Raw genomic sequence first — 24780 nt, forward strand, 5'->3', positions numbered from 1 at the left:
GCCTTGCAAGGCAGAGGAAAATGCATCTTTAGTCACCTCTACAGGGGCTGAAGTGTGTGAAGCAGTTGCACCACTGCTAGGAAGACCGTATGGAGAAATAACTGGGATTCCCAGCGCCTGGGGGGTGACACCTTAGGTACCTTTATGGTAGGTCTGGAAGACATAGTGCAAAGCACAAGCAGAGGTACACACAAAACAACAGTTCTTTTGCTACTAAGTAACAATCTGTCTGGGAATGCCTGTTTTTTACTGCATAGGTTTTTTTCCAACTTTCTCCCAATTTGGCCCTGCAATAAGGACATCTTAGTGTCAGAGCTTTTAGCCTATGAAAAAGAAAAGAAAAGAAAAAAGGGAAAAAAAAGCAGGGGACCCTTAGTGAGACCCAATCTCTGCTTTGATAAGGATCACCACACTGGGCACTAGAGGCTGACTGGTTTCTTCTTAGTGCACCTGACAGGCCCCTTTCCACTAGGTGGGGGGGGGGGGGGGGGGGGGCCAAAAGCCAGATATAGGAGAAAAGGCACTTTAACTGCTGCCTCCTACCTGGACTTTGCTGGTGCCTGTCCCCACTGCTGCAGACGCCGACTCCTCCATAGTAGGTGTGCAGTATTCAACCTGTGGCTTCACACGCCACCTTCAGACTCCCATAGTGCCTCTGCACTGGACCGGAAATAGGCACCAGCTCCTGTCCTCCCTCCTCCCCACTACGTCCACACCGGAAACAACGTTTTCGCTGACCCAGTGCCCCGTTTTGTCACTTCTGGCGCGACCGCCGACAAACATGGCAGCGGCCGCTACTACGACCGTGCAGGCCACCGAATCTTCGGCTCTCTCCAAGCACTAGGAGGGGAAGAGGAGCCCAGTTGCTACCGCTGCTGAGGCCTGGGTAGGTCGGGAGGACAGCGGGTCCCTAGAGGGGGGGGGGGGGCGGAGGGAAGGAAGCCTTGCCCCTCAGGAGCCCCCAAGAGACCTTGAGTCTCTCCCAAAAGAGGTTCCCTCTGGGCCGGAGGAATCACAATAACTGAAGTGTGGTAGGCAGGTGCCTCCCTTTAAAGTTTGGAGGAAGAAGGTGTTTCCTAAGGACGAGAGAGGAGTCACCATCTCTCAGGTGCTGTCCTGAAAGACGCCTTGGGAAAACAGTGTGAAAGACTGAGGGCTTGAAATCAAGGGAGCAGAGCCGCTATGCTGCCAGCAAAACGTCACTGCAGTGTTTTTCGCCAGATTTAACCCCCTTCTCAGCCGCTAGTGGGGGTTAAAACTGGACCTGCTAGCAGCCGAATAGTGCCACTTCACCGCTGATGCCCTCATATTGAAACAAATGAAAATGTTTCCTGCACTACTTGACCGATTTCATTGCGAATTGCACAGACGGCTGCTGAACTACTAAATGTCTACCGCCTCAGTTTTTACACAGGAAAAGGAGGGGGGTATGAAAGCCGACAGATTTTGCAAAAGCATGATAGTCCCACATAAACGCTTAAGTTACAAGCCAAGGTCTGCAGGCATGGACCATAAGGTTTGTTCTTGAATTAAAAAACTGGTTACAGGGGTAGGTCCAAAGGGTGGTGATGAATAACATGTGCTTGGACTGGTCTGGAGTGGGTGAGTGGGGGACCCCAAGGGGGGGGGACAAAAAATAAACACCCCCATGCAAACTACTCACTAGGAGGACCTCTAGGGAATCAAGGATGGAGAAAGATCTGTCCTAGTAAACGACAGATTGAGCTACTATAGCCAGCAGATTAACCACTTCCCTACCACAGTACGTGACTGAGGGGATATTTCAATGATGCCTGCAGCTGCCAATAATGATACAACCGCCTGCAAAACTTTGCGGCCAAAACAGGCAGCAGCCAATGTACTGACGTCAACCTTGTAGAACTTGGTAAACATGTGGACAGACGACCAGGTCGCCGCTTTACACACCTGAGTGACCGTCACTTGGTGTCAGAAGGCCCAAGACGTTCCGATTGCCCTTGTGGAGTGGGCCGTGACCGGAAAGGCGGGCACCTGCCCCCTCAAGGCATAGGCTTGTACTACAATATGTCTGATCTACCTGGAAATTGTGGCCGACAAGACCGATATACCTTTCTTGGGACCAGCCACCGAAACAGTGAATCTGACTTCCGAAAGGGAGCAGTGGCAGACAAATACACAGAGCCTGAAGCAAGTCCAGAGCGTGAAGGGCCACCACCTCAGGGTGCTTCGGCTTACGACACAGATGGCAATACAATGTCCTTGATATGAAAAGCCGAGGCCACTTTTGGTAGAAAGGACGGTTGCGGACGCAACACCACCTTATCCTTGTGGATAACCAGATAGGGCAATTGGAAAGACAAGGCAGCCAGTTCCGAAACCCTCCTGGCCGATGTGATGGCCACTAGAATGACCACTTTCTGGGAAAGAGTCAACAGGGGAATCTCCCTGATATTCCCAAACTGCGTTTTTTGAAGCGCCAACACCAGGTTTAAATCCCACAGGGGTAACGCTTTACGCCCTGGAGGGACTACATGTCCTACCCCCTGAACAAAAGGTACTCACTAATGAGTGAGACACCAGGGGCTGCTAAAAAAAAAAAAAAAAAAAAAGCCAAGGTTGAAATTTGCCCCTTGATGGTGCTTAACGCCAATTTCTGGTCTACTCCTTGCTGAACAAACAGCAGGATCCTGGATATGTTAAAGGAGCGCAGATGCCATCCTCTCACACGGAGATGTAGGGCTTCCAGGTACACGGTACTCCGATAAGAGTACCGTGCTCCCAGCATAGTTGAGGAACCAGGATCTATCGGACTCGGTGATCCCAACACCTGGCTCTCAATAGCCATGATGTTAAAGCCAGCGATGGTAAAGCAGGATGGGGAATCGGACCTTGAGAAAGAAGGTCCTCTCGCAACTGCAGGCGCCAGGCGCACTAGGTCTGCGTACCAAGGATGCTGGGGCCAATCTGGGGCAACCAGTATTACTAGGATCCCCTCGGCTTCCACTCTGAAGCAGAGGTAACAGTTTCAGTGGAGGAAAGGCGTAGATCAGCTGGTACTGATCCCACGGAGCCACCAGCACTTCTGACAAGTCTGGCCACGGATCTCGTCCTGGACACGAATCTTGGCACCTTCCAATTGAGACGGGAGGCCAGAAGATCCACATCTGGTGTGCCCCACCTCAGGCACAATAACCTAAATATCTCCGGATGCAACGCCCATTCCCCTGGGTCCAGCATCCTGCGACTCAGTCTGCCTGCCAGTCCTCCACTCCCAGGATGTAAATGGCCGATAGGCTGAGCTTCTTGTTTCCCCTTGGTGATTGATGTATGCCACAGCTGTGGCGTTGTCTGACTGGATCCTGATCGGACACCCCCTGAATTCTCATCGCCTGATCGCCCTCAATTAGAGCAAATTGATCAGCAACTTGGATTCTTCCATCGACCAGAGGCCCCCCGAATCAAATGACCCCCCATCACTCCACCCCAGCCAGATAGGCTGGTGTCCGCTATGATCACTGTTCACTTCAGAGGTAGGAATGATTTCCCAGACTGAAGCACCGTGGACCTCAGCCACCAGATCGGTGAATCTGACTGGCTCACCTGGATCTGTCAATCTAGGGACAACTGAGATTTGTCCCACTTTGTCAAAATCTCCTTCTGCAGGACTCTGGTGTGGAACTGGGCATAAGGTACTGCTTCAAAGGAGGCTACCATGAGTCCCAGGACTCACATGCAAAAGCAGAGCGCCGACCACTTGCGGTTCATAAGCAGTTTTACAGCGGATCTGAGTCTGCAGTTTGAAGGGAGAAAAATTCGCTTCCATGGAGTCCAGCAGTAAGCCTAGACGCTGCGTCGGTACACAGACTTCTTTAGGTTCAACAGCCACCCAAATTCTTGCAGGGTCTGCATGGTGATCGCCACATCCTCCTCTAATTCTGAGGCAGAAGATGCCCACAGGAGGAGATTGTCTAGGTATCCAACACCCACGGTCCCACATTGCCGCAGCCCCGCTAAAACATTGGAAAAGACTCGAGGGGCTGATGCCAGACCAAAAGGAAGAGCCACAAACTGGTAGTGGGCTTCTGACTGCAAATCGCAGAAACTTTTGATGCCGAAGACATGCAGGTACGCATAATGGATAATACACAAGTAAATGCGCAAAAACAGGGTCAAAGATTTTTCCCAATGTCCACCAGTCTCTCACCAATTAAAACCAAAAATCCAATTATATGAATGAGAGTCCATATTATGTAAAGATCCGTATGATTATAAATATAAAAGCTACTGTCCAGTAGAACAAAGGAAAGCATTCAAAACCAGGAGCTCCATATCCAGGGCTACCATCAGTGAAGGACAGAAACCATGTTCCAAAGTCTGAAAAAAAACAAAGGAAGAGGCGCCTCTGGGTGTAGAGATAACATACTTTAATTATAAAAACTTAATACAGGCAACTCACATTTTGGATGTGGTCTATGAGCATTCAGTCACTTTAAAAGCTGAGCCACTAGCGGCTACAGCGCCTCAGCTTGATGGACTATCAGATGACCACATCCATGCTCAGCTTTTAAAGTGACTGAATGCTCAGAGACCACATCCAAAATGTGAGTTGCCTGTATTAAATACCTTTTTATAATTAAAGTGTGTTATCTCTACACCCAGAGGCGCTTCTTCCTTTGCTTTTTTTACGCATAATTGATGTCTTAGGAGTGCGACTGAGCAAACTGATTCCATTCTGAACCTCTGCACTTTTACAAAGTGATTGAGGGCTTTCAAGTCCAAGATTTCAGTTCCCAAGAAGGGGTACGTCCAAACAGATGTGTAGAATACCTGGAAACTTTCCGATTCCGGAACCGGTACAACCAAACTGCGTCTCAGCGGGTCCCTTACTGCCCCCCAAGAGGGCCTCCAGGCAAGCCGGGGATATGGGTATGCTGGAGTGGAAGAATCCATTTGGCGGCCAAGATGGAAACTATCTTGTAGCCTGAGGAAATCAGATTGCAGACCCATTGGTCGGATAGCTGAGAGGACCCCCCGGCTGCAAACTCCCGAAGGCGATCCCCCACCCGAGACATGGGTGGGGGCAAACCTTCATGCAGTAGAACTTATTTGCAGGCTTGCGGTTCCAGGGACTTTGTCTATGGACATCCTGTCAGGCTGGGGACGTTTTGCAGAAGCTCCAGGCGGACGAAAAGACCGTGAGTGGAAAAAGAGGGCCTGTGGGAGTAAGGTACTCTTACCACCTGTGGCATTCTTAATGTCATCCAAAGAGCCAAGGGAGGGAAGATCCGTCAGGGCTTTTTTGAATGCCTGGTCAGCAGACCAGAATTTTAGCCAAATCAGGTGCCTCAGCACCACAGCTGACACTGAAGCCCTGGATAACAGTGTATCCAGGGCCGCGTCACAGACGGACTTAAGGCCTTGCACTAGTTTGTCTGCTAGTTCCACACAGACAGAAGCCTGTTGCTCTCCCAATTCGCGGCGCAAAAGTTTCACCCAGTGTCTGACACAAGTGCGGATGCCAGTAGTGGTCGCACGGCTGACCGCACAACCGTAAACAAGGAACGGGCCGCTGCCTCTGCCTTCCTGTCCGTGGGATCCTTGAATGCAGGAGTCCCCTCTTCCGGGATCGTGGTTACTTTATTTAAACTGGATACTGGAGGGGGGGGTTCCACAACTGGAGGAGCAGACCATTTTTTTGAGAAAGCTCTCCTCAAAAGTTCAACGCACCGCCATGCATTTGGGGACCGAAAAAGGTCCGTTGCGGGCGACCCCATTCCTTGAAAATGAACTTGTCAAAATAACTCAGATACAGGAACACCTTAGACCACCTTATTAGGTGAACATGCTGGCTTGCGGGACCCAAAAGGGACGGCTACATCAGCAGAGGGATCTGCTGGCTCCTGTATCTTCAGGGTATCACGCACAGCTGTGATAAGTGCTCCAACAAGCTCTATGTCGCACAGACCCGGACTCATCCTCAGTCTGAACGGTCCTGGTCAGCGTCATCTGACAAGACAGAGCAGGGGTCACCAGCCTCAACAGGACCAGTCTGCGTCAGAGCTCTCCCCAGAGGATGTGGGGGGGCCCAGGGGCCGCTTTATTGCACCCTTCTTCCCACGCACCGCCTCCATCTTGGCAATGAATTGAGGACCGCCGTCAGGGTGTCCATTGGCACTGCACAGTCTGCAGGTGACCCGGTTGCAATTGCCTGGATTTCATGGTAAGAAACACCAGTTTCTGAAGCCATGCTGACCCTACCCGTCTGCCACCCTCAGGGGACTTAGCCAGCGACAGTGAGGATGGTGGGACTGTTTCCCGCCGGACTCCCCACCCTGAGGAGTTCTGCGCTATCCAGCAAGTAGTGCCTGTGGGCTCCCAGGTGCAGAGGAAGCAAAGCTGTGTCGGTCGCAGCAGCTGCAAATGGCGCCAAAAGCGCTCTGAAATGTGCTCAGGCTTCAATAAAATGGCCATTCAGCATCCAATACAAAGACCTAAAACATAGGGAAAATGGCTGTGAGAGCACATGCTGCCGCTAGAGAACACTGAAAAACGCGTTCAGGCTTCAAGAACATGGCTGCCGGTGTCCTGTATAAGAGATCACCAGTAAAATGGCCGCTGAAGCCCAGGAGTGCATGCTGCCCTTGCCCACACCTAAAATGGCCACCAAAGCAGCTCCATGAGGTACAGGGAGAAAACGATGGCAGTGAACACAGTGCTGTACAGGACATCAGCAAAACCTCAGACAGCTTCCAGGGGCATGAAGAACAGGACACTGCTAGACAGCGTGGCCCGCCACCCCCCAGGTGAGAGCCCCTGCATAGACAACCACCCACCGCTCAGCAGCCACATGCAGCATCTCTCAGAGGGGGGGGGGGGGGGGGGAGTGGAGATGGGGACAGGGGAGAGAAGAGAGGAAGGTGAGGGACCCCCAAATCGACCTCCCAGGGAATGCCCAGCCTCGCTGAGGCAGGCAGAGCTGTACTTGTCAGTCCAGTGAGTGGGTCTGTGATGGAATGTCTCCCAGCTCTTCAGATCAGTACAGGGTGGCTGGTCATATGTATGCCCCGGAGCATAAAAGCTCACGACCACCTCTGGAGCGGAGGTTTCGTTTTGGATTGCCAAGCGTGTAGCTGCGGCCTGCACACGCTCAATGGCCGGACTGGGGAGACTAAGGATAAGGGTATCCAGCCTGTCACCCAGCCAGCTGTTGATAGCAGATCACAGGATCAATCTTGCGCAGTCATACTTCTGCATAAAAACAAAAACAAACAAAAACGCAAGGATCGATGGGCCTGCAGGGTTCCTAGGTCCTTCACTAGGCAAAATAAAACCGATGACTGCTTGGCAAGGTGGAGGGTTGTTGCCCAAGGGACCACCCCCTAGATGGAACCAAGTGTTCTGAGTTGTGTTACAACTAATGCCTAGCATCTCCTAGTAATAGGGCATAACAACCCAATGGTTATGAGAGGAGCCATGTCGGTCGGTGAATATAACAGAAAATACATTTAAAATGCCTGTACCCGAAAGCTCGAGCTCAGAAGTAAACATGCATGCAAGTCGTGCTTACATGTAAACACCATTCAAACTACACATGAGAGGCATCACTGCGTCTGTTAGAGCGTGTGCAACTCTAGCACTAGACCTCCTCTGCAACTATTTTTAAGGTGTCACCTATGGAGATTACTTACTGAAGCTTGGAGCCATTCTATGAGTGCAATTTTAAAGCATGACATGCTAGACATCCATTTACTCGGCATAACTTTTTTTTAAATGTGAAAAAAGTGCTAGCTTTACTGTTATTTTTTAATTCATGAAACCGTTTCCTCCCCCCAAAAAAAGGAGTTTGGAAAATTGCGCATGATAAAAAGTTGCAATGACTGCCATTTTCCCTAGGGTGTCTGCTAAATTTATATATAAATATGTTTGGGGGTTCTGAGTAATTTTCTAGCAAAAAAGTGATTTACATGAAAGTGCCAGAAGAGGCCCAGTATGGAAGTGGTTAACATGCATAAAGGGGGATATACTCCACAGAGTGATAACCCTACCACTTTATAAACTTGTTAGCGCACATCTGGAGTATTCTGTCCAGTTCTGATCACCAGGCCTCAGTAGGGACGTGATGGAATGAGAGTCCAAAGGGCAACAAAATAGACTGATTGACCCCGTGAGCCACGCCTACAAGCAAACGTATTTGCTGTAAAAAATGCTTGAGATGGGATACGATAGCAATTTACAAATGCCTCAATGGTATTCACAGAAAGGAAAATATTGTCGCTCCTTATTGAGCTGTTTAAAGAATTTTCTCTGCTTTGGTGGGGAAGTAATGGGGTCTTCCCACTTCAGAGCTTCTCTCACTGCTTTAACCAATGAAGGCACCAGTCCATAGTCAAATCCTAAACCAGGATCCTCAGTCAGATTCACTGTCAGAGATAGGAGCAGATAGGCGACTTGGTTGAGAGGATTCCCATGTCTCCTGCAATGGGTTCTCTCCAGTTGGAGGGACCAACAAATCTGACAGGGATTCACAACTGTAGAGCATCCCTCTCCTGCAGATTCCTTCACAACCCATCTTACTATTGACTCCAAACGCTGGTCTGCACCATCCCTTTCATCTGCAGCTTTGGAGAAGCAGTGATCGCATAGGGATTTGTCTAATGGAACAGGCATCCTGCACCCCCAGCATGATTTTTCCAGCCACCTGCTGGAGTGAGCAGCAGGGGGGTGAGAATAATTGTCACTGTTCAGAACTTGACCTATGCTGGCTAGACCTTGAGGAGGATTTATGGCGGTGTGATCTTGATGATCCACTGAGTCTAGAGCAGTGATGGCAAACCTTGGCACCCCAGATGTTTTGGAACTACATTTCCCATGATGCTCAACTACACTGCATAGTGCATGAGCATCATGGGAAATGTAGTTCCAAAACATCTGGGGTGCCAAGGTTCGCCATCACTGGTCTAGAGGCATTATGCTGTGGATCAGACCCAGAAGGGCTGTAAAGACAACAGACAGAAAGAGAAAAAGACACAGTCAATCCTACCTATGCAAAACTCTCTCCATTATAAAAAACATGAATGCTAGCAACCTACCTAACATGAGCGGGCTGGCCACTAGGAGGCAGTAAGGCGTCCATATCCCAAACAAACCAACAGATCAAGAAATACTGCAAACCAAAGATAAATAAAAATGCATTTTTTTAAGAAAAAAAAAGAAAAGGTGTAAGCATTTCCCTAGCCTAAGGGACATGCTCTTACCTTAAACCGCCGAACTGTCAGCCCCGGGAAGTCGCTGCGTCCACTGCAAACATTCCCAGGGTTCGGACAGCTTCCAAAGATTTTTAAAAGTGGCGCCCGTGACGTCATTACCGATGTCACACACGAGGCGCTCGCGCGCATGCGCGGGAACCAAGCCTCGGTTTCGCACATGCGCAGAACGCCTGTGTAACCCGGAAGTAGGAGAGAGAGGTTTTCTGGAACGCGGAAGCGTCTGCAAACAGCATAGAGAAGACCGATTGAGACAAACGAAAAGGGCAAACACACAAATACATTGCTGCCATGGATACACAAAAGGCTCACCACTCCACCGACGATCACCTGGCCGAATGGACTGGAACACACACGCCGCACCTCCAAGCAAATAATGGTCACCCATAGCAACGGGACACAGACCGTGCGCACTTCAGGTAGGAAATCCTTTCAGCACTGCTCTGCAAATACACTCCATACCCTGCTTAACAGTCAGGGCCTATCGGAGGAAAAACTGTCAGCCAATCGATCGTCGTGAAGTTTTGTTTCTGGGAAAGAAACCATCTGGTCCTACTGGGGAGGACAAAAAAGGAACAGATAGTAGCCAGGAGCAAAGATTTATGGTAGCTGGGTCCTATTGGGTAATCATGGAGGCGGGGCTACCCACACGTATGCTGCCATGGAGTCTTTCAGGAAAGACGTTTTGGAACTTGTTTTTTCTTTTTGACCGGGAAGGATCGCTTTTTAAATCGGCCGTCCTGTCAAGATCATCGAGGTCAGGGCCGAAAGCAAGGTCACCCGAAAAGGGAATCCCACAAAGCTTGCTCTTTGATACTGAATCACCTGGCCAGGTTTTAAGCCATAAAGCTCTTCTTGCAGCATTAAAGCTGCTGACATCTTAATTGCCTCAGCTGAGGCGTCTGCAATATAAGCAACTGCAGCAATCAGGGTAGGAAAGGAATCCAAGATTCTGTTTAGGGGAATATGCCGCTATAAGCAATTTTAGCTGGTTAACCCAGTATTTCAAATTCCTGGCTACACATGCTGTGGCCATCGCTGGCTTTAAATTGCTCATAACTGATTGCCATGATCTCTTGAGAAAACAATCCATGCGTTTGTCTATTTGATCTTTTAAAACCCCCATGTCTTCAAAAGACAAGTCTGGACCTTGAGACCTGGGAGAAGGCGGCATCCAGCCTGGGCACCTTGTTCCTCCTCGAAAAGAAAACGCCTCTTGTGGGCTTTGGAAAAAAAAAGGGCTCTCTGGATCCTGACTTTTTTTAATGACCTCAGATGACCGAGTGAACTGGAAACGTTCGCCCCTTAAGCTCATCTAACCCAGCATACATGCGGTCATGAAGTGATAATTCCTTCTTTTCCTCACTTAAGCCAAGCGTAGCATGAATAGCCTTAAGGAGCCCGTCTACCTCTTCAAGGGACAGTTTGAATTTAGAGGGTACTGCTTCAGTCTCAATCTCCTCTTCCGAATCTTTAACGGAAGGAGCAGAGGACTGCTTTTCTCGATCTGAAGGGTCTTCAGGCAGAGATTCCAACACTGGGATATAAAAAGACCCCTGGGAGGACTCTGAAGTGGAAGGCCGACTAGCAGCTGGGTTCACTAGTGAGTCACGAAAAGTTTGAATCGTGGCGTATAGCTCTTTACAGAGGCAACCAGATCCTCACATGCAGAGGCTGATTCCTCTAACTAAAGAAGTGATGCAGGTACTGCGTAGGGTCTTTCCCCCCCAACTTTCTCCAAATTTGGCCCTGCAAGAAGGACATCTTTGGGTCAAATCTTTTAGCCTAAGGGGGAAAAAAGCAGGGGACCCTTAATGAGACCCAGTCTCTGCTTTGATAAGGATCACCACACTGGGTACTAGAGGCTGACTGGTTTCTTAGTGTACCTGACAGGCCCCTCGCCAATAGGGATGGGGGGTGGAGACCAAAAGCCAGATATAGGAGAAAAGGCACTAACTGCTGCCTCCTACCTGGACTTTGCTGGTGCCTGTCCCCACTGCTGCAGACGCTGACTCCTCCATAGTAGGTGTGCAGTATTCCACCTGTGGCTTCACACGCCTTCGGACTCCCATAGTGCCCCAGCTCCTGTCCTCCCTCCTCCCCACCGGAAACAACGTTTTCGCCAACCCAGTGACCCGTTTTGCCACTTCCGGCGCAACCGCCAACATGGTGGCAGCCACTCCTATGACCGCGCAGGCCACTAAATCTTCGGTTTTGAGCACTATGAGGGGAAGAGGAGCCCAGTTGCTACTGCTGCTGAGGCCTGAGTAGGTCGGGAGGACAGCGGGTCCCTAGAGGAGGAGAGAAAAAAAAAAAAAAAAAAAAAAGAAGGAAGCCTTGTCACTCAGAAGCCCCCAAGAGACCTTGACTCATTCACAAAAGAGGCTCCCTCTGGGCCGGAGGAAACAATAACTGAGGTGTGGTAGGGAGGTGCCTCCCTTTAAAGTTTGGAGGAAGGTGTTTCCTAAGGACGAGTCACTATCTCAGGTGCTGTCCTGAAAGACGCCTTGGGAAAACAGTGTGAAAGACTGAGGGTTTGAAATCAAGGGAGCAGAGCTGCTATGCTGCCAGCAAAATGTCACCGCGGTGTTTTGCGGGCAGATTTAACCCCTTTTCAGCCGCTAGTGGGGGTTAAAACTGGACCTGCTAGTGGCCGAATAGTGCCACTTTACCGCTGACGCCTTAGGCAGCACAGTGAAAGGGCTCCAAGTTGCACCCCACTCCCAGCAATGAACCCTCATATTGACTCAAATGAAAACGTTTCCTGCACTACTTGACCGAATTCATTGCGAATTGCACAGACTGCTGCTGAAGTACTAAATGTCTACCCCCTCAGTTTTTACACAGGAAAAGGAGGGGGTATGCCAGTCGACAGATTTTGCAAAAGCATGATAGTCCCACATAAACGCTTAAGTTACAAGCCGTGGCCTGCAGGCATGGACCATAAGGTTTGTTCTTGAATTAAAAAACTGGTTACAGGGGTAGGCCAAAGGGTGGTGATGAACAACATGTACTTGGACTGGTCTGGAGTGGGTAAGTGGGGTACCCCAAGGTCCTGTCTTGGGACAAATTTAATATCTTCATAAGTGACAAACATAGGAGGATGGGATAAATGGCCGTTTTTGCAGATGACAAAAAATGAACAACTTCACATCAGGATATAGAATTTTTTTTTGTAAAAAACACCCCCATGCAAACTACTCACTAGGAGGAGGACCTCTAGGGAATCAAGGGTGGAGAAAGAACTGTCCTAGTTAACGACAGATTGAGCTACTAAAGCCAGCAGATTAACCACTTCCCTACCACAGTACATGACAGGGGATATGTCAATGATGCCTGCAGCTGCCGATAACTATACGGCTGCCTGCAAAACTTTACGGCCAAAACAGGCATCATCCAATGCACTGACGTCAACCTTGTAGAACTTGGTAAACGTGTGGACAGACGACCAGGTCGCCGCTTTACACCTGAGTGACCGACGCTTGGTGTCAGAAGGCCCAAGACGTTCCGATTGCCCTTGTGGAGAAGGCCGTGACCGGAAAGGGGGCACCTGCCCCTTCAAGGCGTAGGCTTGTACTACAATTTGTCTGATCCACCTGGAAATGGTGGCCGACAAGACCGTCATGCCTTTGAGACCAGCCACCGAAACAGTGAGGGCCGGTTCACACTGCGGGCGATGCGAGGCGACACTGACTTGCCTCGCCGTGACCTGCCACGACCTCAGCGGCGATTTGCAAATGACTTCTGTATAGAAGTCAATGCAAGTCGCCCCGAGGTCGCCCAAAAGTAGTACAGGAACCTTTTTTCTGAGTCGGAGCGACTCGAGTCGCTCCTCTCAGAACGGTTCCATTGTACAGAACGGGGGCCACTTGTCAGATCGCGGCGAGGCAAGTCGTGTCGCCTCGCATCGCCCGCAGTGTGAACCGGCCCTGAATCTGACTTCCGAAAGGGAGCAGTGGCAGACAAATACACCTTCAGAGCCTGAACCACGTCCAGAGCGTGAAGGGCCACCTCCTTAGGGTGCTTTGGCTTAGGACACAGATGGCAATACAATGTCCTCATTGATATAAAAAGCCAAGACCACTTTCGGTAGAAAGGACGGTTGCGGACGCACCACCTTATCCTTGTGGATAACCAGATAGGGCGATTGGCAAGACAAGCAGCCAGTTCCAAAACTCTCCTGACTGATGTGATGGCCACTAGAAAGACCACTTTCTGGGAAAGTCAACAGGGGAATCTCTGATATTCTCAAACAGCGGTTTTTGAAGCAACACCAGGTTAAAATCCCACAGGGGTAACGCTGGACGCACTGGAGGGACTACATGTCGTACCCCCTGAACAAAGGTACTCCCTAATGAGTGAGACGCCAGGGGCTGCTGCAGAAAAAAAAAGCCAAGGCTGAAATTTGCCCCTTGTTGGTGCTGAACACCAATTTCTAGTCTACTCCTTGCCGAAGAAACAGCAGGATCCTGGATATGGAAATTGAGCGCGGGTGCCATCCTTTCTCCTCACACATGGAGATGTAGGCCTTCCAGGTACGATGGTATATTTTCCGAGAAGATTACCATGCTCCCAGCATAGTTGAGGAACCAGGGTCTGTCGGACTCAGTGATCCCAACACCTGGCTCTCAATAGCCATGCTGTTAAAGCCAGCGATGGTAAACTAGGATTTTGGGGGGGGGGGGGGGGAATAAAATCGGACCTTGAGACAGAAGGTCCTCTCGCAACTGCAGTTGCCAGGCGCACTAGGTCTGCGTACCAAGGATGCTGGGGCAACCAGTATTACTGGAATCCCGTCGGCTTCCACTCTGCGAAGCAGATGTGGTAACAGTTTCAGTGGAGGAAAGGCGTAGATCAGCTGGTACTGATCCCACGGAGCCACCAGCGCTTCTGACAAGTCTGCCCATGGATCTCTTGTCCTGGACACGAATCTTGGCACCTTCCAATTGAGACGGGAGGCCAGAAGTTCCACATCTGGTGTGCCCCACCTCAGGCACAGTAACCTAAATATCTCCGGATGCAACGCCCATTCTCCTGGGTCCAGCATCTGGCGACTCAGTCTGCCTGCCAGTTCTCCACTCCCAGGATTTAAATGGCCGACAGGCCCGGTACGTGCCCCTCTGCCCATCGAAGTATGTGAGCGATCTCCCGTGCAATGGCTGAGCTTCTTGTTGCCCCTTGGTGATTGATGCATGCCACAGCTGTGGCGTTGTCTGGATCCTGATCGGACACCCCTGAATTCTCATCGACCATGTGGAGAGGCACAGCCTGATCGCCCTCAATTAGAGCAAATTGGTCGACAGAAGAATCCAAGTTGCCGATCAGAGGCCCCGAGTCAACTGAACCCCCATCACTCCACCCAAGCCGGATAGGCTGGCGTCCGTTGTGATCACTGTCCACTTCAGGAGGTAGGAATGATTTCCCAGACTGAAGCACCTTGGACCTCAGCCACCAGATAGGTGAATCTGACTGGCTCACCTGGATCTGTCGATCTAGGGACAACTGAGATTTGTCCCACTTTGTCAAAATCTCCTTCTGCAGGACTCTGGTGTGGAACTGGGCATAAGGTACTGCTTCGAAGGAGCCTACCATGAGTCCCAGGACTCGCATGCAAAAGCGCAGCGCCGACCACTTGCGGTTCATAAGCAGATCTGAGTCTGCAGTTTGTCTGAAGGGAGAAAAATTCTCACTTCCATGGAGTCCAGCAGTAAGCCTAGACGCTGCGTCGGTACAAAACACAAACTTTAGGTTCAACAGCCACCCAAATTCTTGCAGGGTCTGCATGGTGATTGCCACATCCTCCTCTATTTCCGAGGCAGAAGATGCCCTCAGGAGATAGTCTAGGTATCCAACACTCACGGTCCCACATTGCCGCAGCCACGCCAAAACTGGAGCCAATACATTGGTAAAGACTCAAGGGGCTGATGCCGGACCAAAAGGAAGAGCCACAAGCTGGTAGTGGGCTTCCGACTGCAAATCGCAGAACCCTTTGATGCTGAAGGCATATGGGTATGCAGGTACGCATCCTGGATGTCTAAGGACGCCAGGGAGTCCCCTTGATGGAGTGCAACTACTGAGCGAACTGATTCCATTCTGAACCTCTGCACTTTTACAAAGTGATTGAGGGCTTTTAGGTCTAAGATTAGACATATCCCTTCCTTCTTGGGAACTACAGATTTGAGTAGAATCCCTGAAACGTTCCGATTCCGGAACCGGTACAACCAACCAGCGACTCAGCAGGTCCCTTACTGCCCCCAAGAGGGCCTCCAGGCGAGCCGGGGATATAGGTATGCTGGAGGGGAGGAATCCATTTGGCGGCCAAGAGGGAAACAATCTCGTAGCCTGAGGAAATCAAATTGCAGACCCATTGGTCGGATAGCCGAGAGGACCACCGGGCTGCAAACTCCCGAAGGCGATCCCCCACCCGAGACATGGGTGGGGCAAACCTTCAAGTAGAAAACTTATTTGCAGGCTTGCGGTTCCAGGGACGTTTTTGTCTGTCTGTGGACATTGTCAGGCTGGGGGTGTTTTGCAGAAGCTCCAGGCAGACGAAAAGACAGTTTGAGTGGAAAAAGAGGGCCCTTGTCTATGGAGTGGCTCCTTAGCCTTCCTGGCCTGTGGGTGTAAGGTACTCTTACCACCTGCGGCATTCTTAATGTCATCCAAAGAGCCGGTCGCCAAGGAAGGGAAGATCCGTCAGTGCTTTTTTGAATGCCTGGTCAGCAGACCAGAATATTAGCCAAATCAGGTGCCTCAGCACCACAGCTGACACTGAAGCCCTGGATAACAGTATCCAGGGCCGCGTCACAGATGTACTTAAGGTCTTGCACTAGTTTGTCTGCTAGTTCCACGCAGACAGAAGCCTGTTGCTCTCCCAATTCGCCATGCAAAAGTTTTGCCCACTCAGTGTCTGACACAAGTGCGGATCCCAGTAGTGGTCGCACGGCTGACCCCACAACCGTAAATAAGGAACGAGCCACTGCCTCGGCCTTCCTGTCTGTGGGATCCTTGAATACAGGAGTCCCCTCTCCCAGGGTTGTGGTTACTTTATTTAACCTGGATACTGGGGGGGTTCCACAACTAGAAGCCGACCATTTTTTTTGAGAAGTCTCTCCTCAAAAGGGCAATGCACCGCCATGTATTTGGGGAATGAAAAGGTCAGTTGCGGGCGACCCCATTCCTTGAAAATGAACTTGTCAAAATAAGTCAGATACGGGAACACCTTAGACCACCTTGTGGGACCCAAAAGGGGCCGCTACATCAGCAGAGGGATCTGCTGGCTCCTGAATCTTCAGGGTATCACGCACAGCTGTGATAAGTGCTCCAACAAGCTCTATGTCACACAGACTCGGACTCAGCCTCACTGTCTGAATGGTCCTGGTCAGCATCACCTGACAAGACAGAGCAGGGGTCACCAGCCTCAGCAGGACCAGTCTGCGTCAGAGCTCTCCCCAGAGGACGTGGGGGGGCCCAGAGGCCGCTTTACTGCACCCTTCTTCCCATGTACCGCCTCCATCTTGGCAACGAACGGATGACCGCCGTCAGGGTGTCCATGGGCACTGCGCAGTCTGCAGGTGACCCAGTTGCAATTGCCTGGATTTCATGGTAAGAAACACTAGTTTCTGAAGTCATGCTGACCCTACCCCTGTGCCACCCTCAAGGGACCTAACCAGCAGCAGTGAGGATGGTGGGACTGACTGTCCTTAGGGGCTTTTTCCCGCCGGACTCCCCACCCTGAGGAGTTCTTCGTTATCCATCAAGTAGTAGGTGTAGAGGATGCAAAGCTGTCGGTCGCAGCAGCTGCAAAGGGTGCCAAAACCGCTCTGAAATGTGCTCAGGCTTCAATAAAATGGCCATTCAGCATCCAATACAAAGACAAAAAACAGGGAAAATGGATGTGAGAACACCAAAAAACACGTTCAGGCTTCAAGAACATGGCTGCCGGTGTCCTGTATAGGAAATCACCAGGAAAATGGCTGCTGAAGCCTAGGAGTGCATGCTGCCCTTGCCCACACCTAAAATGGCCACCAAAGCAGCTCCATGAGGTACAGGGAGAAAACGATGGCAGTGAACACAGTGCTGTACAGGACATCAGCAAAACCTCAGACACCTTCCAGGGGCATAAGGAACAGGCAACCGCTAGCCAGCGCGGCCCGCCACCCCCCCAGGTGAGAGCCCCTGCATAGACAACCACCCACTGCTCAGCAGCCACATGCAGTATCTCCCAGAGGGGGGATAGGGACAGGGGAGAGGAGAGGAAGGTGAGGGACCCCCAAATCGACCTCCCAGGGAATGCCCAGCCTCGCCAAGGCAGGCAGAGCTGTACTTGCCAGTCCTAAAGAGCTGGGAGACATTCCATCACAGACCCACTCACTGATCAGTACAGGGTGGCTGGTCATACGTATGCCCCGGAGCATAAAAGCTCACGACCACCTCTGGAGCTGAGGTTTTCGGTGTGGATTGCCGAGCGTGTAGCTGCGGCCTGCACACTCTCGATGGCCGGACTGGGGAGACTACAAGGATAAGACTATCCAGCCTGTTACCCAGCCGGCTGTTGATAGCAGATCAAAGGATCAATCTTGTGCAAAGACATATTTCTGCAAAAAATAAATAAAAAATATGCAAGGGCCGATGGGCCTGTAGGGTTCCTAGGTCCTTCACTAGGCAAAACGGATGACTGCATGGCAAGGTGGAGGGTTGTTGCCCAAGGGACCACACCCTAGATGGAACAAAGAATTCCGAGTTGTGTTACAACTAATGCCTAGCATCTCCTAGCAATAGGGCATAACAACCCAATGGTTATAAGAGGAGCTGTGTCGGTCGGTGAATACAAGAGAAAATTTAAAATGCCTCTGTCCCCGAAAGCTCGAGGTCAGAAGCGAACATGCATGCAAGTCGTGCTCACATGTAAACGCCATTCAAACTATACACGTGAGGCATCACTGTGTCTGTTAGAGCGTGTGCAACAACTCTAGCACTAGACCTCTAGTAACCTGTAAAACTATTTTTAAGGAGTCACCTATGGAGATTAAGTACTGAAGCTTGGCGCCATTCTATCAGTGTGCAATTTTAAAGCATGACATGTTAGACATCCATTTACTCGGCATAACATCTTTCACCAAAAAAAAAAAAAAATGCTAGCTTTTGTTTTTTTGGGGGGAGAAAATTGTTTCATGAATTAAAAAATGAGTTTGGAAAATTGCGCATGATAGAAAGTTGCAATGACTGCCATTTTCCCTAGGGTGTCTGCTAAATTTATATATAAATATGTTTGGGGGTTCTGAGTAATTTTCTAGCAAAAAGGTGATTTACATGAAAGAGGCCCAGTATGGAAGTGGTTAACATGCATAAAGGGGGGATATACTCCAGTGATAACCCTACCACAGAGCACATCTGTAGTATTCTGTCCAGTTCTGATCACCAGGCCTCAGAAGGGATGTGATGGAATGAGAGTCCAAAGGGCAACAAAATAAATAGACTGATTGACCCCATGAGCAACGCCTACAAGCAAACGCATTTGCTGTAAAAACAATGCTTGAGAGGGGGTACGATAGCAATTTACAAATACCTCAATGGTGATCCCAGCATAGGAAAAAAAGTCTCAAGCTGTGCAAGAGGACATGGGGCCACATGAGATTGGAGAAGCAGTATAACCTTAAACTGCAGGGGGATTTCACTGTCAGGGCAATAAGGATGTGGAACTCCCATGATTTGTGGCATCAGCAGGGAGTATGAATGAAACTGATGTGCATCTTAACACAGGGCTATGGGAAATTAGACATTGGCACAATTACACCTACATAGGTTGAACTGGACGGACTATTGTCTTTATTCAACCTTACTTACTAGGTCACAATGAAATCAGCAGTGCAAATGTGCAGCTTTGAAATCTTACTGAAGTCGATAACACATGGCCAGACAGAGGAACATTCCAAACAGTCAATAGCATGTACGAGTTGTGCTGAAGATCAACTTTTTGAATATTAGGCAAAAGCAAACAGGCATGAAAACCCAGACATGTCTTGGATGGAGTGACATTACAGGTGTCACTCAGTGAGGTTATCCCCACTGCCAATAGAGAAAGTTAAAGTTAATCATCCTTGTTGTGGGGCTACTTGTACATTGACTAGAGACCTTGTCACCTCAACCTAGAACACTTACCAGTTCTGCTACACATGGCTGGCACCTAAAAGGAAATATGAAAACTTTACACAATTTACTAGCCTTGCCATCAGGTGTTGCTCAGAGACAAAAGCTGTCCTTTGAGTATTCCCAGAACAGGTCTGTGAGACAAGTCATCATTGACACAAGACAAGGACTGCACCCTCCATACGGCAGCCCACCCCCAGTCATGTGCTCAGTCAGCAAGGGAAAGAATGACAGACCCACATCAACCACCAAGACAAAGCCCACCCAGTAATAAGACAAAGGGAGACATGCCATGAGCTTAGAAATCCTCACAAGTCCACTGAAAGATTTAAAACATGAATGCCATTTAGCTTTCACCCATAAGTGTATAGGGCGGGGGGAGAAAAAAACCCAACACCTAACAAGCTGGAGACAAGCTCATTCCTTCTCAGCACAAAAAACAGTTGCTCTTATTTTGTTAAACCCCACCAATATTTCTCCTAGCATGCAAGGCTTTGTGGGGAGAAAAAAAAAAAAAAAAAAAGACACAGAAGAATGACAGTCCACCTATTTGCAGATCGCATTGCATTCTGAAGACTACTAGTCTAATCAATAGCCCATGGGGTGATGTGAATCTAGCCTGTGGTTACTATCCCAAGCAGGCACACCAGCTCATTCATTTAAGTGGTCTGCTGTATTCAGGAGAAACAGAAAAGTCTCCAAAAGCCTCTTAATGCACTGCATGGAACCAGCACAGCACCACCATACAGTCAAACGGGGGTGATGACGCATGAGGGCAACAGACGCAGCATGTTTTTAGATCATACACTCAACCCACAGCTCCTAGGAGGGGTCCAGCATTACCAAGATGACTGGTTACAAAAAAAAAAAAAAAAATCTCCACACACTTGAACTTTTACCGCTTCAAACACTGAAGGATGAATTTACAAGACAATCGAAATCAAGGGCACAGCATTGGTAGCTAATATATATTATATTTATATATATATATATATATATATATATATATATATATATATCTCACAGCCTAAACCATGCATCAATCCATCACCCAGAAGCAGAACCACCACTGTCTAGTTGACCCCCATCATCACAGCAGAGTAAGTGATGTGGACCCCCCCTCTTAATTCTGCCACCAACCATAAATGTTTAGAACCCCTTGGGCAAATGGATGCCCTGATTAACCTTTACAGTACTGCCCAATCCTTGTGTTCATCCTTCCCCTGGTAGAAGTGTAAAATCAAATGGCAAGGTACCTCTTGGCTGAAGATTGGACTTATCCTTAAAGAGGAAGTAAACCCTGATGAGTTTACTTCCTCTTTCATTCCCTGCAAAGGCAAAGCATAATGGACTACTATGCATCGCATAGTAGTCCATTATGTGTCACTTACCTGACACAGGAGCCCGCGAAGTCACCGCTGTCCCCTGTAGTCCGGCGCATCCATCTTCTCGGTGGGGTCTCGCAGCTCCGACGCTGTCATTCGGCGAAGCCGCGATGACGTCACTCTCGCGCATGCGCACGGGAGCCAACACGCGCAGCAGCTCCGTTCTTGGAAATGCCATGCTCAGTGCGCCTGCATGCTGCTGTCTACAGCTCATGCGCCGTAGACAGCGGTGCCCGTCTTCGGGCAAATATCTCCTAAACCGTATAGGTTTAGGAGATATTTCTTGGACCTACAGGTAAGCCTTAATCTAGGCTTACCTGTAGGTCAAAGTGTGTTGTAAGGGTTTACAACCACTTTAATGACAAATTGCACATTTTACAGCCAGGTGAATCAGTTTGACTAAACAAGGGATTCATATCCTTCAGCAGATCAACTCCTTATCTTTTTTGTTGTCCTAGCACAACAAGTTTTTGGGACCCTTTAAGATTGTGTTCATAGATTACAGTTCACAACATTCATAATCTCAAATACCCATGTTGTACTTGGTTAAGTGCCCTCTTACTAGAATTGTGCAGTTTATGCAGGCTTACAAGTGAATATTTGCAAAAAGAAAAAAAGCTATGAGCCACACCCAATTGTTATGAAAATTTTTATTTGGCTTCCGTTTACGATGATGTAGCAAATCTAGTCCAATCTGTTAAGGCACAGTAGTGCCAAGGATGCACTACAAAAGAATCTGGAGGGTTGAGCTGATGAGTTCTAAACATCACTGTTGAGCAAGATTGGTCTCAGGCAGGAAAGTGCAGCACTTTTGTAATTTTATTGAAGGTCTTCACAATGCTCCTTTACAAGTTCCTGTGAACCTACAAAAAGAATACCATTACATATATTGCATGCTTAAACAGTACTTAACATTGCTTTAAAAGTCAATCCCCTCAGACTGTTCCATCAGGAACAGGTTATCCATCTCTTCCAGCTGACTACACCAGTGGGTTCACCTTTTCAGGCTCTGGTGGAGATCAGCTGGTCGGACATGTGAAGGTTTCATCCTTAGGGATCGTTCAGATAAAGAGCCCTTGCTGCCATCCTCCACAGCTCCTAGAGCTGGATGATTCTGGCCAAAATGAAAATTTTTTCTTAGCCTAAAGATCACAATTGTGGTGTAATGTATCACAGAAAAATTGCGCAGACTTTACAGTTTAGTCAATTCAAGCACATTTAAAAGACTGCTGCACAGTGAGAAGATATTCTAAAAACTGCAATTATAATCTCTAGGGTCTGTTAGATGTTGAGGTTCAATTATCCAGAATACTTGATACCTGTAAGCAAGAGAAAGGATTAGTTTTTAAGTGGTTAAACTGACTTCATTTACAGACTGAAGTCAATTCCTTTGAGCTAAAAGCACCAAGTGTTACCCTTCTCTAGTTCCAGCAAAGGATGTGGTGATAAACTTGGCCTTTTTGACAGCCATAAGTGACCAGAGAACTCTGCACTGCATTAGGAAACGTAATATTGTGCTGGGGTTGAATTGATTCTTTAAAGATTGTGCAGCTCTAACAGCTGGCCAGAAAAAAATAATAAAAATATAAGCACAAGCATGTTGCACATCAGCTAAATAGCCTAGCTCAGATCTTTAAAGGAGTTGTAAAGGCAAAAGGTTTTTTTATCTTCATGCATGAAGATAAAGTCTTGTGTGTAGGAGCCTCCCCAGCATGTATTTAACTGAGCTTTATCTGTCCACAAGTCTATTGGCCATCTTGGACTTTTGATGGTCTGAGACAGCACCACTGGCTCCTACTGCTGTCAAGATCAGTTAAACAATGGAGAGAGAGAGGCAGCAAACAGCAGCTCCATGTCTGAATGGACACAGGAAGATAAAGCTCAGCTGCCCCATAGCAACCCGCTTGCTGTGGGGCACTTGACAGGGAGGAGCCAGGAGCAGCAAAGAGGGACCTGAGAAGATCAGGTCCCAAATCCAAAGCTGCATTCACACTTGAGCGTATCGTTTTCAAGCAGAAAATCGCAAATTTACCACGATTTCGCTGTTTTTCCGCAATTTTGTGCAGGGCAAAAGGTCAATATAAAAAGAAGAAAAACGCCCAAATCTGCTCGATTCGAGCGACAAAAAAGGGTCCGGAACTTGTTTGAGCTTCAGGCAACATGGAGTGGAGATGTGAACCATCTCCATTGAGAATAATGGATTTTTTCCCCCTCTTGTAGCTTGAAGCCTGAAGCTACAAAACACTAAACGCTCAGGTGTGAATGGGGCCTTAAAGTGGTTCACATATGCAAAAGACCCATTTGCTCACACATGTCCAGGACTGCTGCAGTCAGTTTTTGAAGATACTGCGAGATTAGGTTTGGTTCAAGTGAACCAAGCTTGACCCCTTTTAAAAAGGGACTGCAACTATAGTTGGCATGTGTGAGCCTAGTTTAACACTTTGCAAGCCACCCCTCAGCACATGCTCAAGTTAGGCACTTGGACATTCAACTAGACTGCTCCATCCAGCTGATTATACCACATCAGCATTCTGTCACTGTATGTCTTATTTATGTGCAGTCAAGTTTTAGACAGTGCACCTTTGCGGGATTGAAATTGATGTTAGATGCCTTTTGGGCTCAAAGGGAGTTCCTTCTGAATGCCATTTTAGCAGGTGTAGTTAATGCATGGCTAGAATTAAATTAGACTTTTGCAAGACTGCATTTACTAGGAGGCTACAAAGCATTGCAACATGTGATCAGCAGATTACAGATGCAGTCTCAGGCTACTACAGACAGTTTGCTTGTACAGGAAGTTAAACAGGAAGCATCAAAATACCTAGAGGGCCATCAGCTGCAAAGCTTGTTGGTACTTTTAGTTCTCTCATTCACAATACTCAACCACATAGCCAGGTGTGCTGCTGTTACACCCTACATTTTGGATTTACCATGTTGAACAAGGAGAACCTCCTAAGCTATAGTCAAACATTTGTGGTCATGTGGATTTCAAAAAGCATATTGAACATAGTTAGGACACTACTGTACACAGCATGCATGGAGGATTTGGTATTTTTGCATAATTTACGGTGTACCACCTTAGGCAAATCACTTGTGATCCTGTTGCAATAAGGTGGGCCTTACATTTTTAGTTTTTTAAGGGGAACTCCTCTTAATACTGCTAACTGTAAAGCAGTGCCATATCACTGTCAGACTTAAACTGCTACTGGTAGGGATCTCCCAAGTGGATTCATATATGGTGCAATTAAGCAGAATGACTAAACATAATCCAGTTTTCACATCTTACCTTAAACCAAAATTTTCCTCCAGTTGAAAGCTGTAAGGACAAAGTGAAAGAGGTAAAAAGCACATCTTTACAAAAACCAGTCTGACTACAGCTAGAGGGGGTGTTCTGGCATATTCAGTCCGGCCATCATATAGTGTCCGCCCTGTACTGCGCTTGAAGGCTGCGGCACAGTGGTGTAGTGGTTAGCACTCTCACCTAGCAGTAAGTAAGGGTCACTGGTTTGAATCCCAACCATGACACTACCTGCCTGGAGTTTGCATGTTCTCCCTGTGCGGGTTTCCTCCGGGTACTCTGGTTTCCTCCCACAATCCAAAGACATACAGGTAAGTTAATTGGCTTCTGTCCAAAATTGGCCCTAGTATATGAATGGGGACCTTGGATTGTGGGTTCCTTGAGGGTAGCAATGGATGTGAGTGTGCAATGTACAGAAATAGGGACCATTGTAGACTCAGGTTGAACTGGATGGACTGGTGTCTTCATTCAACCTTACTAACTATGAAGCTTCAGAAAATCTCCGAAGATGAACGGCGCCTGCGCCGTGAGTCGAGGTGTTAGCCCCACCATCCAAGCGGACATAGGGCTGGGAAAATTAGAGGGCCCTTCGCTCGCCAAGCTTCGGGCTCAGCGCACTTGGCTCTTTTATATTCCAACTCTATGTCCACTTGGATGGTGGGGCTAGAACTTGGACTCACGGCGCAGGCGCCGTTCATCTTCGGCTATT

At 48.7% G+C, this 24780-nt stretch overlaps 1 long non-coding RNA gene and 1 other non-coding gene across 2 annotated transcripts; both read right to left on the minus strand.

The window, feature by feature from the left end:
• Nucleotides 1-21411: 21411 nt before the first annotated feature.
• LOC143932603 (uncharacterized) lies at nucleotides 21412-24230 on the minus strand. Its single transcript, XR_013262981.1, has 2 exons — nucleotides 24060-24230; nucleotides 21412-21639 (listed from the first exon to the last, which is right to left on the minus strand). It is a non-coding gene; the product is annotated as an uncharacterized LOC143932603 (long non-coding RNA).
• Nucleotides 21707-21832, minus strand: LOC143956475 (small nucleolar RNA SNORD22). The gene has a single exon (XR_013269930.1). It is a non-coding gene; the product is annotated as a small nucleolar RNA SNORD22 (small nucleolar RNA).
• Nucleotides 24231-24780: the final 550 nt, after the last annotated feature.

This window comes from Lithobates pipiens, unplaced genomic scaffold, assembly GCF_037356315.1.
Source record: "Lithobates pipiens isolate NorthernLeopardFrog02 unplaced genomic scaffold, aLitPip1_a1.2 Scaffold_10, whole genome shotgun sequence".
Lineage (NCBI taxonomy): Eukaryota > Metazoa > Chordata > Amphibia > Anura > Ranidae > Lithobates > Lithobates pipiens.